Source organism: Eptesicus fuscus, chromosome 13 (assembly GCF_027574615.1).
Source record: "Eptesicus fuscus isolate TK198812 chromosome 13, DD_ASM_mEF_20220401, whole genome shotgun sequence".
Lineage (NCBI taxonomy): Eukaryota > Metazoa > Chordata > Mammalia > Chiroptera > Vespertilionidae > Eptesicus > Eptesicus fuscus.
The window spans coordinates 47,455,455-47,468,304 of NC_072485.1; the positions used below are offsets into that span (position 1 = coordinate 47,455,455).

Below are 12,850 nucleotides of genomic sequence, written 5' to 3' on the forward strand. Positions count from 1 at the left end.
GACAATGCTCTAAGCCACCGAGCTACCCAGCCAGGACTTAACAGCACTATTTTTCTTGCTTTTGGACCAAGAGGCCCCACATTTCCTTTTTGCACTGAGCCTCACAGATTGGGTAGCCTGTCCTGCTGAAAAAAGCCCTTCTCTTTTCACTGTCACACAGGTGGTGTGACTTGTGTTTTAGGAACATATCATCTGCTTTTCCCTTTTAGATTGTGGGGTCCCTTAGGATAAGTGAGAATTCCACTTCCCCAGAACTCCTGGTGACCTGGCAGAGCAGCAGGTCACCTCTGACTGTTCCCTGTGGCTCCAAACGCCCCTGGCTTGAGAGGTACAGAGAATCTCCACGCAGGAGTTTCGCGTGATTCCAGAGCACGGCTAAACCTGAAGGACAGAATGTCATGCTGAGAGTAAGATTTACTCAAGCTTCAGGCTAATTGCATGAATAGCTAAAATGAGAATTACCCAGCAAAACTTTTCCCCCCTACTTTCTGCATTCAAGTGAAAGAAAACGGGATTCCTGTTCTAATGTCAACCCCAAATGTCTCCCCAGTTCGCCTCCCCTCCGCAGGGTTCCCCTGGACACACAGCTCCTAGCACTTCACTAATCTGCCCCGAAGCCCTGGCTCAGATAGGAGCCTGAGAAAGGGATGTGGAAAACAGCTCTAATCTGGATGACAGACTCAGCGGCAGTGCCGCCCAGACAAATTCTGCCATTTCTTTGGAAAAAGCAAAAGCTGAAGTCGGCAAGAGGGTTGCCTTATCTCTGTAAATAAAAAGCTTTTGCTCCAAGCCAGAGACAGGGCTTCTGGGGGAGGGCAATGAGTCTCAGTTTGGAAGCAGCTTTAAATTCACCAGGTCTTACGCATTCAACCCGGCAAGTGGTAGGGCAAACGGTCGTTCCCCACCCCACCTCCACTGCCTTAGGGCTTGTCTAGCATCCTGGAATTGCTTCAAGTCCTTTTAAGCAGAAAATCAGGAACACCAGAAAAGTGAACTACTTTTTTCCTGCATAGGTGATCTTCACTATTGTGAAGCTGGGGAAACCTTGTGGGTATTTCAAAGTAAACAAAACAAAACAAAACAAAAGGGGACTAAATGAACGAGAGGCCTTATTGGTGAGCCTGGGGGTCAGTCACCAGCAGGGGGTGCTGTGTAGGTTGAGGGAGCAATCCACAGCCACACACTGCTTGCTTAAGGTGTCCTTCTAGAACAAATTAACCAGCTGGGCCTGGGCAGGGCAATCCTGCCTCTAATCTTGAAGGAAATCATTTCATTCTGGGAGAAAACCATGTGAGGGACGAGGAGGAGCCTGACCGCCTCCTCTGGGCTGACACTGAGGAGGAAATAAACGCCCACACCAGACCTGGGAAACTAGGTTTGTTACCTTGCCCAATCCGCCAACCATGTTTGGCTTGATAACCAGCGTTGACCAAAGGGCACCTCAGATTCAGTCCTAAAATGCCAGTTGCAAAATCCTTGCGAGTGGACGGTACTGGGAGCTGAATACCATTATCACGCCTGTACTTACCGTCCTAAGCCCTAGCAGTGTTCAGCACTCCTGAGCCCATCCCTAATGGATGCGCAGGTGGATGGCAGGATTCTGCATCACACTCTACAGTCTCGGGGGGAGGTCTGCAGGGCCACCTTCCTCCATCCCCACAGGGAAAGTCACTTGCTCACCCAAAGGCAGACCCAGCCCAGGGCCCCAGTGTCAACCTTGATGGACGGCAACAGGACTCCCAATAGCTCCCATCCCATGTGCTTAGACAGCAGCCTTTGCTGCCCTGCTGTGGATCCAAGTCTAATAAGTGGACTCTGGCTTGGTTCCCGAGGATGGCTTCAGGAGCAAGTGGCCCACTAAAGGGGGAACCCCATCCCTGCTCTGGTTCTCCATGTCCCCTCCATTCATTAGCATTGGAGTTGGACCTCCTTCAGGAGCAAGGTAGTCTGCAGAGAAGTCATACCACAGAGATCCAGGCCCCTAGCAGACGGCGGCCAGGATCTTTTACTCAGAGATTAGTTCATTCATGAAAAGGCACTGAAAGGCCTCCATCCACACTGGCGGCTCTCGTGAGAGCATCTGTATCAAGTGGCCGTTGGCATTTCACTTAAAAAATAATATATATATATATATATATATATATATATATATATATATTTTCATTGATTTTCTACAGAGAGGAAGGGATAGGGATAGAGAGTTAGAAACATCGAGAGAGAGAAACATCGATCAGCTGCCTCCTGCAGACCCCCCACTGGGGATGTGCCCGCAACCAAGGTACATGCCCGACCGGAATCGAACCTGGAATCCTTGAGTCCGCAGGCCGATGCTCTATCACTGAGCCAAACTGGCTTCGGCAAAAGTATATTTATATATTTTTATATTGATTTCAGAGAAGAAGGGAGAGGAGGAGAGAGAGAGAGAACCACCAATGATGAGAGAGAATCATAGCTGCCTCCTGCACACACCCCCACAGGAATCCAACCGTAACCTCCTGGCCACGCTGGCCAGGCGGCATTTCACTTTTGACAAAGATTTCCACAGGTTCCTGTTCTTTCTGGCCCCTGAGGGCAGATTTCCAGTACACACAGACGCTCTGGCTGGATAGCCACCCTCTTTTTGCAAGGTGTCACAAGGGTCTTTCCTGGCAGGAGGGAGGGCACCCTGGCAGGGAGGACTCTAAGGATGGCCAGGAAGTGACTTTCTGCTGCAGGTGCACTTCCCCCTGCCGGTGTGGGCATGTGATACTTGGCTGGCAGCCCCCACGGTGGGAAGACACACAAGCCCTCCCTACCCACTCACTCCCTAGGGCTCTATTTTAATCATGCTGTGTGCCTGCTCTCCTCTCTTCCTGTTAGAGATTAAGAGACCAGGTCTACCTACTATTTTTACTTTACTTTTTAATCCTCACCCGAGGATATGATTTTCATCAATTTTACAGAGAGGGGGAGAGAGAGAGAGAGAGAGAGAGAGAGAGAGAGAGAGAGAGAGAGAGAGATCCATTGGTTGTTTCCCATACGTGTCCAACTGGAATGGAAACCGAAACCTAAGTTTGTGCCCTGAGGGGGAATTAAACCTGAAACCTTTTTGGTGCACTGGTCCACGCTCCAACCAACTAAGTCACCCAGCCAAGGCCACCTACTTAATTTTTGACTGGAGAATTATTGACTTCGAAAGTAGAAATACGAATGAGGCTGTATATTAACGGTAAAAGGTTCATAACTCTTATTGTATTTATTCTTTTCCAGTCAGCAGAAAAGCAAACTTTATTGGGGCCCCAGGGCCCCAGGGCTCTGGCAAAAGGCCGCCCTGCACCGAGGAGGTGGTGGAGGGGCCGTATTTAAGGTCCTTGGGGCACCGGTGGTTGGTGTGGCCACACTTCCTGCAGCAGTTGGCAGCGCGGGGGGGTGCAGACAGCCCCGAGCTGGCAGAGGGAGGCCTCCATGATGCCCCCACGCAGACGGGGCACCAAGTGCAGGGTGGACTCTTTCTGAATATTGTAGTCTGAGAGCGTGCGGCCATCCTCCAGCTGTTTGCCGGCAAAAATCAGGCGCTGCTGGTCAGGCGGGATGCCCTCCCGGTCTTGGATTTTAGTTTTGACACTCTCAGTGGTGTCACTGGGTTCGACCTCGAGGGTGATGGTCTTGCCAGTCAGGGTCTTCACGAAGATCTGCATCTCTGCGTCTGCTGCCTGCCTTCTTGAAGAGAAAGAGCACATGACTTATTTAAAAAAACCAGGAGTAGCCCAGCCAATGTGGCTCAGTGGATGAGCGTCGACTCATGAACCAGGAGGTCATAGTTCAATACAGGGTCAGGGCACATGCCCGGGTTGTAGGTAGGGGGCGTGCAGGAGGCAGCCAATCCATGTTTCTCTCTCTCTCCTTTCCTTCTCTCTAAAATAAATAAAAACATATATTTTTCTCTCTCTTTATTGATTAAGGTATTACATATGTGTCCTTATCCCCCCATTGAAAAAACATATATTAAAAACAAAAACAAAAGAAGGTCTCGAGAAAAACAAACAAAAAATGCTCTGATTTTTGAAGAATGGGATCAGAAAAAAAGCTTTTTATTTACACAGTATATTTTAGTGACATTTCCTATTCTGTAGCACTAACTATGGACAACCTTGTATTTGAGGCAAGAGAGCAGTGAGTAGAATTAAGGGAAGATGCAGAAAATGCAAAACCACAGCAACGGACCATCCTACAATATTTTCACAGTCTGGACCATGTGATGTCACTGCTGCCATCTGTTCTTTCCAAGGTTTGTATCTTCTGCTGCCACTTATCTATTTAAATCCTCACCGGAGGATAGTTTTCCCCCACTGATCCTTAGAGAGACTAGAAGGGAGGGAAGAGGGAGAGACAGAAAGAGAAACATTGATGTGAGAAAGGCATTGATTGGTTGCCTCCCGCATGGGCCCTGACCAGGGCTGGGATCAAACTTGCAATCCTTGACCGGGAATGGAACCTATGACCCTTCAATGCACGGGCCAATGCTTTAACCACTGAGCAACCACCACCAGGGCTTGTTGCTACCTATTCCACTGCAGGTATGCATGCTTGCATTGGGTTTAGGGTAGAACTAGACACACGCTCGGATCAGCCCTGTTGACAATCAGCCACATGAAGGGTACTTGTCTGAGATGGTTTGTTAGTAAAGATGGAGAGGTCACCTGCCTTCTACTTCCCACTTCTCTGCAGCCATTGTGACCTAGCTACTGTCTATCATGATCAGCCATCTTCTGGAGGGAGAGAGCAGATGCTTGCCCATTTCCTACACCCTATCTATTGTTCCTAAGGCTCTACTAATTTTGGTGAAGAGAGAAAGGAGGGAAAGCAAGCAACTCACTGGATCTCCTATATCTCACTCTCTACATTTATAGCAATCTTTCCCTAGCCGGTTTGGCTCAGTGGATAGAGTGTTGGCCTGCTGATTGAAGGGCCCCGTTCGATTCCAGTCAAGGGCACGTGCCTAGGTTGTGGACTCAATACCCAGTAGCGGGTGTGCAGGAGGCAGCCGATCAATGATTCTCTCTCATCACTGATGTTTCTATCTCTCCCTCTCTCTTCCTCTCTGAAATCAATAAAAATAAACAGATAGATAAAATTCATAGCAACCTTGAATGAAAAGGAAAATAGCTACTCTTGAAAAGAATCAGCCCTAGCTGGTGTGGCTCAGTGAATAGAGCATCAGCCTGCAGACTAAAGGGGTCCTGGGTTCGATTCTGGTCAAGGGCACATGCCCGGGTTGTGGGCTCGATCCCCAGTGGGGGGCGTGCAGGAGGCAGCTAGAGCTGATTCTCTCTTTTCAAGAGTAGCTATTTTCCTTTTCATTCAAGGTTGCTATGAATTTTATCTATCTATCACCTGACAAATAAGGACCCAATTTCTCTTGTTTTCTTGGCAACTCACAGGCTGACAGACCACCTCAGCACCTTAATCTGTAATCAATCAGTGTGTACTACTACTCTAGAGAAGTTAAAAAAAATTCTGCCTGGAGAGGTTAGAAAACCAACCAACCACTGATGCCTTTAACTACCTTCTTTGGTTATCTCTCTTCCTCTTTCTTCCTTATTTGGTATCGGAAGAACATGAGGAGGGAGTTAAAGCTCACTGTGTCTTATTCATACTATATGTTCTATGAGTAAGGACCCACTCATTCAAAGGAAAAAGTGCCCGAAACTAGGAAGTTAGTCCTTAGTCAGCCTAATGTGCTCAAGCACTAGGAAAACACTAAGAGTTCTCCTAAACAACTCTTCAATCACTGGCAAACTAAAACGGAATCACAGACTAGTTTTAACTATATAGGAATGAGAGTCATGATCTTCAACTCCATGTGAAAGTATAGATGATCCTCACAAACGTAATGCTGAGCAAAAGAAGCTCGTCACAAAGGAGTACAGGCAAAACTATTCTTGCCACTTGAAGTCAGGATAGTGGGTGCCCTTGGTGGGGAGGTGGGGTTAGGGGTGAAAAGAGAGCCACAGGGGGTGTTGGCAGGGTCAGCTTCATGGGCACAGGGCCCTGGGCTTAGAAAGACCCTGCAGTTGATTTAATGCTCTGCTGTCACCATCTCAAAGTCCTTAATAAAATCTGAACATTGCATTTTCATTTCTCACCGGACCCTATAGGTCCTCAGTGTTAGTCATGTTCTGGTTCTTAATCTAGGTGTTGAAATTGTGAATATTCACCAAACTGTACATATTTTTGTTCGACATGAGCAGAGCAAGGATGATGGGCCAAGTACAGAAACTCAGCAATGCAGAAAGCCCCCGGTGCCTAGCAAGGGGCAAAACTGGGAAAACAAGAACCTCGCCCCCAGGGTAACCTCTCCTCCCCTAGCCTATCACCCGTCATGCAGTTTAGACCCCCTGACCTTTTCCTCCCTAAAGATAACATCTAGGCCTCAGTTCCTCAGGACCAAATACACTGAGTGGCCAGATTATTATGATTTCTGAACGCATAATAATCTGGCCATTCAGTATATATATATTAGAGGCCCTGTGCATGAATTCGTGCATGGGTGGAGTCCCAGGGGGAGGGGACATGGGCGGTTGGCTAGCCTGCCTACTGGTTGAACTCCTGGTCGAGGGGACAATTTGCATATTAGCCTTTTATTGTATAGGATATACACTGAGTGGCCAGATTATTATGCGTTTAGAGATCATAATAATCTGGCCACTCAGTGTATATTGACTAACGGCGCTGACCAGTCATTGGTGACCATGACCCTGAAGAGCACACCTGGAAAGCTGATGAATATTTTATTAAGACCCTCCCCTGAAACCTCTCCAAAAATTTCCACCTGCAAGAAAGAGATAAATACACTCAGAATAAAGGACCTAGTGCATGCTCTCCGTCCAAGGAGCACTTCCGTGCCATTCCCTCCCCCCTCGCTTCCCCTTAATCTCCATGAGACTTGCAACCAGGGGAGCAGCTTGACCCAGGCTAACCCCTGAACCTATCTCCAACGCCCCCTTTTCTCTGACTCCTCAGTGAGCCAAAGCAGCCCAGCCTAGGCTTTCCTGTTGCTTCTTCTATGCCCTTCCCTGTCCACTGTCCTAAGTATATTTTTGCTGCCATCATGGACCAAATACCCTTTGGCTCAGTGCTGTGTAGCCCTTCCTTTTGGATATCCCCACCCTCATCCCCTTTTCCTTAAATAAATTCAATTTTCATTATTCACCGTCTGAGCTGGCTATTTAGCCTGCCTTCATACCACCGACTTTAACCTTGCAATTTTGGTATGTTTACTTTTCTGTATGTGTATTATACTTCAGTCCAAAGTTTAAAAAACTGTATTCTGGACTATTTTAAAACTAACTCAATGAAACACTACTTAGGAAATGCAGCCAAAGTTGCAAGAACATGCATAGCCTTAAACACTTTTATTGCTGGACAAGAAAATATAAAAGTCCATTAACATAGCAGACAATGCAGGAAATTGGAAGGGGGGAAAGTCATAGCAAAGCAAAATCTAAAGGAAATGAAGGGAAGAAATGAATAAAGATAAAAATGAATGGAATTATTTCAAAATCAGAAAAACAATATAAAGGAATAAATCTAAGATCTAGTTCTTTGGGGGTACGAGGAAGCAAACAATAAAAATGATAAATCAGGCCCTGGCCAGGTAGCTCAGCTGATTAGAGTATCATACCAATAATATGTCAAGGTTGCTGGTTCCATCTCAGGTCTGAGCACATACAAGAATCAACCAATAAATGAATAAATAAATAGAATAATAAATTAATGTTTCTCTCTTTTCTTCCCTGTCTTCTAAAATCAGTTTTAAAAAAATGATAAACCACTAGCTAACATAATAAAAAAGACAAAACAAATATTTAAATTAGGAATGAGAAAGGATTTATAACCATGGGTACAGAGGAAATGATAAGAAATATAAGGAAACAGCCCTGGCCGGGTTGGCTCAGTGGATAGAGCGTTGGCCTGCGGACTGAGGGGTCCCAGGTTCGATTCCGGTCAAGGGCATGTACCTTGGTTGCGGGTACATCCCCAGTGAGGGGTGTGCAGGAGGCAGCTGGTCGATGTTTCTCTCCCATCGATGTTTCTAACTCTCTATCCCTCTCTCTTCCTCTCTGTAAAAAAAAAAAAAAGAAAGAAATATAAGGAAACACTTTGCCCAATCCTGTGCTAATACAACTTAAAATATGAATGGAATGGATAATACTCAAGGAAATATAGATTACCAATAGGGACTAAAAAAAAGTAGAAAATCAGCTCTGTCTGGTTTGGCTCAGTGGATAGAGCGTCGACCTGTGGACTGAAGGGTCCCAGGTTCGATTCCAGTCAAGGGCATGTACATTGGTTGCGGGCACATCCCCAGTAGGAGGTGTGCAAGAGGCAGCTGATCGATGTTTCTCTCCCACCAATGTTTCTAACTCTCTATCCCTCTCCCTTCCTCTCTGTAAAAAGTCAATAAAAAAAAAAAGTAGAAAATCAAATCAGGTAAATTGTCATGAACAAAAGCTGTTAAAAGATATACCTTAAAAAAATAAGCTGAAGCTAGATACGTTAATGAGCAACTTCTTTCAGACTTTTAGAGAATCATCATTTCTCATTAAAGGTATCACAAAGCACAGAAAAAGAAGTAAACATTCCTGTGTTTCATGAAGCCAAAATCTTATAAAGATTATACAACAGCTTGGCTCAATGATTGAGCGTTGACCTAGGAATCAGGAGGTCACGGTTTGATTAGTGGTCAGGTCCGGGTTGCAGGCTTGGTCCCTGGTGGGGGCATGTATGAGGCAGCCAATCAATAATTCTCTCTCATGTCTCTCTCCCTCTCCCTTCCTCTCTGAAATAAATAAAAATATATTTAAAAAATAAAGAAAAGTAGCACCTTAAAAAAAGATTATACAACAAAAAACTATGAGCTAGTCCCATTTATAATATAGATGCAAAATGCCTAAACAAAACATATGAACATAATTTTGCAGTATATCTTATTTTATTTAAAAATTTGTAATTATAGTTAATGTTCAACATTAGTTTGTATTAGTTTCATGTGTTATTTGCAGTATATTTTAAAGACAACTTTACTAAATACATTTATTTCAGGAAGTATTGAGCAATAAAATATAAGAAAATCCATTAGCCCTGGCCAGTTAGTCTCAGTGGATAGAGCCTTGGCTTGCAGACTGAAGGGTCCTGGGTTCGATTCTGGTCAAGGGCCTGTACCTTGATTGCAGGCTCCTCCCTAGCCCAGGCCCTGGTCAGGTGCAGGAGGCAACCAATCCATGTATTTCTCCCACATTGATGTTTCTCTCTGTCTTTCCCTCTCTCTAAAAACCAATGGAAAATATCCTTGGGTGAAGATTAAAGTAATAATAAATAAATAGGGGGGAAAAAAGAAAATCCATTAATTGAATTTGCCATATCCATATATATAAAAAGCCAGGAGCCGTCACGGCCGAAACAACCAGATGGACGACCAAACAGGCTGCGCAGGGTGACCAGGCCAGCAGGAGGATTAGTGAGGGATGACCAAACAACTGAACAGCAGGCTGTGTGGGGTGACCAGGCCGGCAGGGGGGTTAGTGAGGGACAACCAAATGACTGAACAGCAGGCTACGTGAGGTGACCAGGCAGGCAGGGGGGCAGTGAGGGGCGACCAGGCAGGTGGCGGGGGGGGGGAAGTAAGGGGTGACCAGGACGGCAGGGGTGGCAGTTGGGGGAGAGTAGGCCGTCAGGCAGAGGTAGTTAGGGGTGATCAGGCTGGCAGGGGGGGCAATAAGGGGCAATCAAGCAGGCAGGCAGGTGAGCGGTTAGGAGCCAGCGGTCCCAGATTGTGAAAAGGATGTCTGACTGCCAGTTTAGGCCCAATCCCCTGAGGGGTCCTGGATTGGAGAGGGTGCAGGCTGGGCTGAGGGGACCCTCCGTCCCCCGTGCACGCATTTCATGCACCAGGCCTCTAGTAAATAAATAAAAACAAGAGAAGTTCTAAAAATTTGATAGAATTAAATATTCATTCTTCATATTGATAAAAGAAAAATAATATTTAATATAACAGATGTAAATCCTGTGCACATGACACATATACGTACACACATCTACTACATCTATCCCTATTAAAGTCAGCAGCAATACAATGATGCTCATTCACCTCCTCTCCTATATTTAGCACCATGTTCTAACCCACTGAGCTAACTGGCCATTGAATACCTCTCCCATTATTTTTTTTATTATTATTATTTTTTTTTTTACCTCTCCCATTATTTAATGTTGTTCTGGAAGTGCTAGTTAATACAATTAGACAATAAAACAAAATAAGAGTCATAAACACTAGGAAGTGTGATGCAGGCATTAACCAATCTGGTTTCATTTTCTTTATCTGTAAAATGTGAATAAACAAACGTACCTCTCTCAAGGAGTTCTGTAAAGATTAAATATATAAAGCATCTGGCTCAGTGCCTACCATATCACTAGCACTGTACCTTTCTGAGCCCCCTCAAAAGCACCCAGCTTTATGTAGTCCTTTGGACATTTCTCATATTCTGACCTATATAAAGGTAATGGGGAATGGGCAGGACATGGACGGTGCTTGAACATAGTAGGCACTCGGTAGATGACTGCCAAGTAAAGTCCATGTCTGCACTCACGAACCGTTCATCCTGATTGCTATGTTTTTCCACATACACATTTATGCCACCAATCGCCTGATTGTATCACACACTATTGGGTAGTCTCTATCCAATTACCTACTAGATGAGCTCATCTCTCAATCCTGTCTGAGCTGAACAAGGCCTTTTACAGAACTTTAAACTGACTCACCACTGAGTCATCAAAACACAGAATACCCAAACACACTCCTGTTGCTACACAAAAGACCAGCATGGGATGTCTGCTCTATCTCCTTTCCTTCTCCTAATGACACAGGCAGGGCCCCTGGACTCACTGGAGAAGAGTCATCACATCTTTTGTGCTGCAGTAATCTGAACAAAGCTGGTTTAAATAATCACAGTGTAGCCCGCAAACAACTGGCAGACCTCGTGGTCATCGAGGCCACTTCCTGTATATGTCATTAACCAAAGAGAGGCAATTAATCAATTACCCGAATGTGTATTGAGCCAGTGCATTCTGTTGGGCACTCCCTATGATTCTTCCTATTTATAGCATTTCTGTGGTGACCTTTTTTTTCAGTTATTGAAACCCATTAAGAATATAGACAAAAGCAGCCGTTTGTGCTTCTGTAAAGGACATAAAAAAGGAATATTGGAGAAAATGGGGCTACTGGGTTCCATTTCGGTAGAAAAGAGTTTTAAGAGAACAAATAGCAAGCCCGTTATGGCTAACTGCTTCACAGAACTATAGTTTTAAATACGTTGGCTAAGAACTCTCTGATCTAGGAATGATATGGTCAGTGATCAGTATTTTCTCTTGGGGAAGTTTTGAGGTTAGTATCACTGCCACAGGGCGGACTGATCGCAGTGGACTATCAAGTCTTTCAAGTTTGGGGGCCTAAGTCAGGGCTGAGACAACTGGAAGCAGGCCTGAAGGCTTCTTTCACTAGTAAGACTGATGATATACAGACACAACTTTTAAGTACCCTAGCATGGTTTCTCATAGCTGAGGACCCCAAGCAAGAACTGGAAGACAATCTTAGATCCTCAAACTTTTTGCATATAATCCATATAACTGATATAATTCATACCTGAAAGATATAGTGAAATCTGCCCTTGATCTACTTTATATAAGTGTTAGAAGTTATACATGGAAATAGTATATCAGTAGTGCTTAACGATTATTTAGGCATGACAAGGAATATAGTATTGTATTTTTACTTCATTAAAATACAAGCTCTCAACTGGTCACTTTTCCTGAGCTATGCTTTTCAAGTTTTTATGATATCAATACTATTTGTTTTGATTTGGTTATCTTCTCTGGTTACAAAGTCATTAACAAGTGTGGATTGTTCTCAAACAATAGTATTATAATTAAAAGCACACGTAACATTATTGAACACTATCTGTAAGGGACAATGCTAGCCTGAGGCTTAATCCACTGAAGAACTAAAGAGGAACTGGATTTGATTATCCAGTATTATATTCTCAGGGTGAGCTGGTAAACATGTACTGAAATAGTCAAACAACATCACCCATCAGAGGGTGTTAAGACAAGTAACAGAAGAGAAATCTATACCTGGGAAGTCAAACAGGAGCAGCGGTAGAGCTACCACATTCCAGCCTGTGACCTGGATTCCTGGGGCCCAGCGGCAGTTGGTAATCGGCAGTTAGAGGCGGGGAGAAGGCAGTGAGGTTTGCTGAGAAAACCAGCAGAAGGAGCAAGGTAAAGATAACAAGGAAGATGAAGAGATGAAGAAAGATGAACTTTTTTAGCATATTTGGTATTTAAGTGAAAAACAGATTTGACCAACCTGACTTTTTTTTTTAAAGGTTATCTCTGATAATCTCTCTTTAAAAAAATATGTATTTTTAAAATTGATTTTTTACAGAAAGGAAGGGAAAGGGATAGAGTTAGAAACATCGATGAGAGAGAAACATTGATCAGCTGCCTCCTGCCTGCCCCCCCACTGAGGACTGAGCCCGCAACCAAGGTATTTTTTGCCCTCCAAAATCGAACCCGGGACCTTTCAATCAGCAGCCTGAGCTAAACCGGTCAGGGCCCAACATGACTTAAAAAAAAAAAAAATTAGAGATCTATTTGAGTAGGTTCTTGTTTAGAGACAATTATTTTTTCTCCAGAATCAAAAGCATAAACTAGAAAAAATTCAGCTTTGGGTAAAGCCTGGCTAGTTTTATGAAACATTCCGATAGACTGAAAAATTAGTTCCTAGTTCTGAAGGACCTTTCATTCAAAAGTGCAT

At 44.5% G+C, this 12,850-nt stretch overlaps 1 pseudogene; it reads right to left on the reverse strand.

Moving 5' to 3' along the window:
• Positions 1-3,202: 3,202 nt before the first annotated feature.
• LOC103294691 (ubiquitin-like) lies at positions 3,203-12,258 on the reverse strand (annotated as a pseudogene).
• Positions 12,259-12,850: the final 592 nt, after the last annotated feature.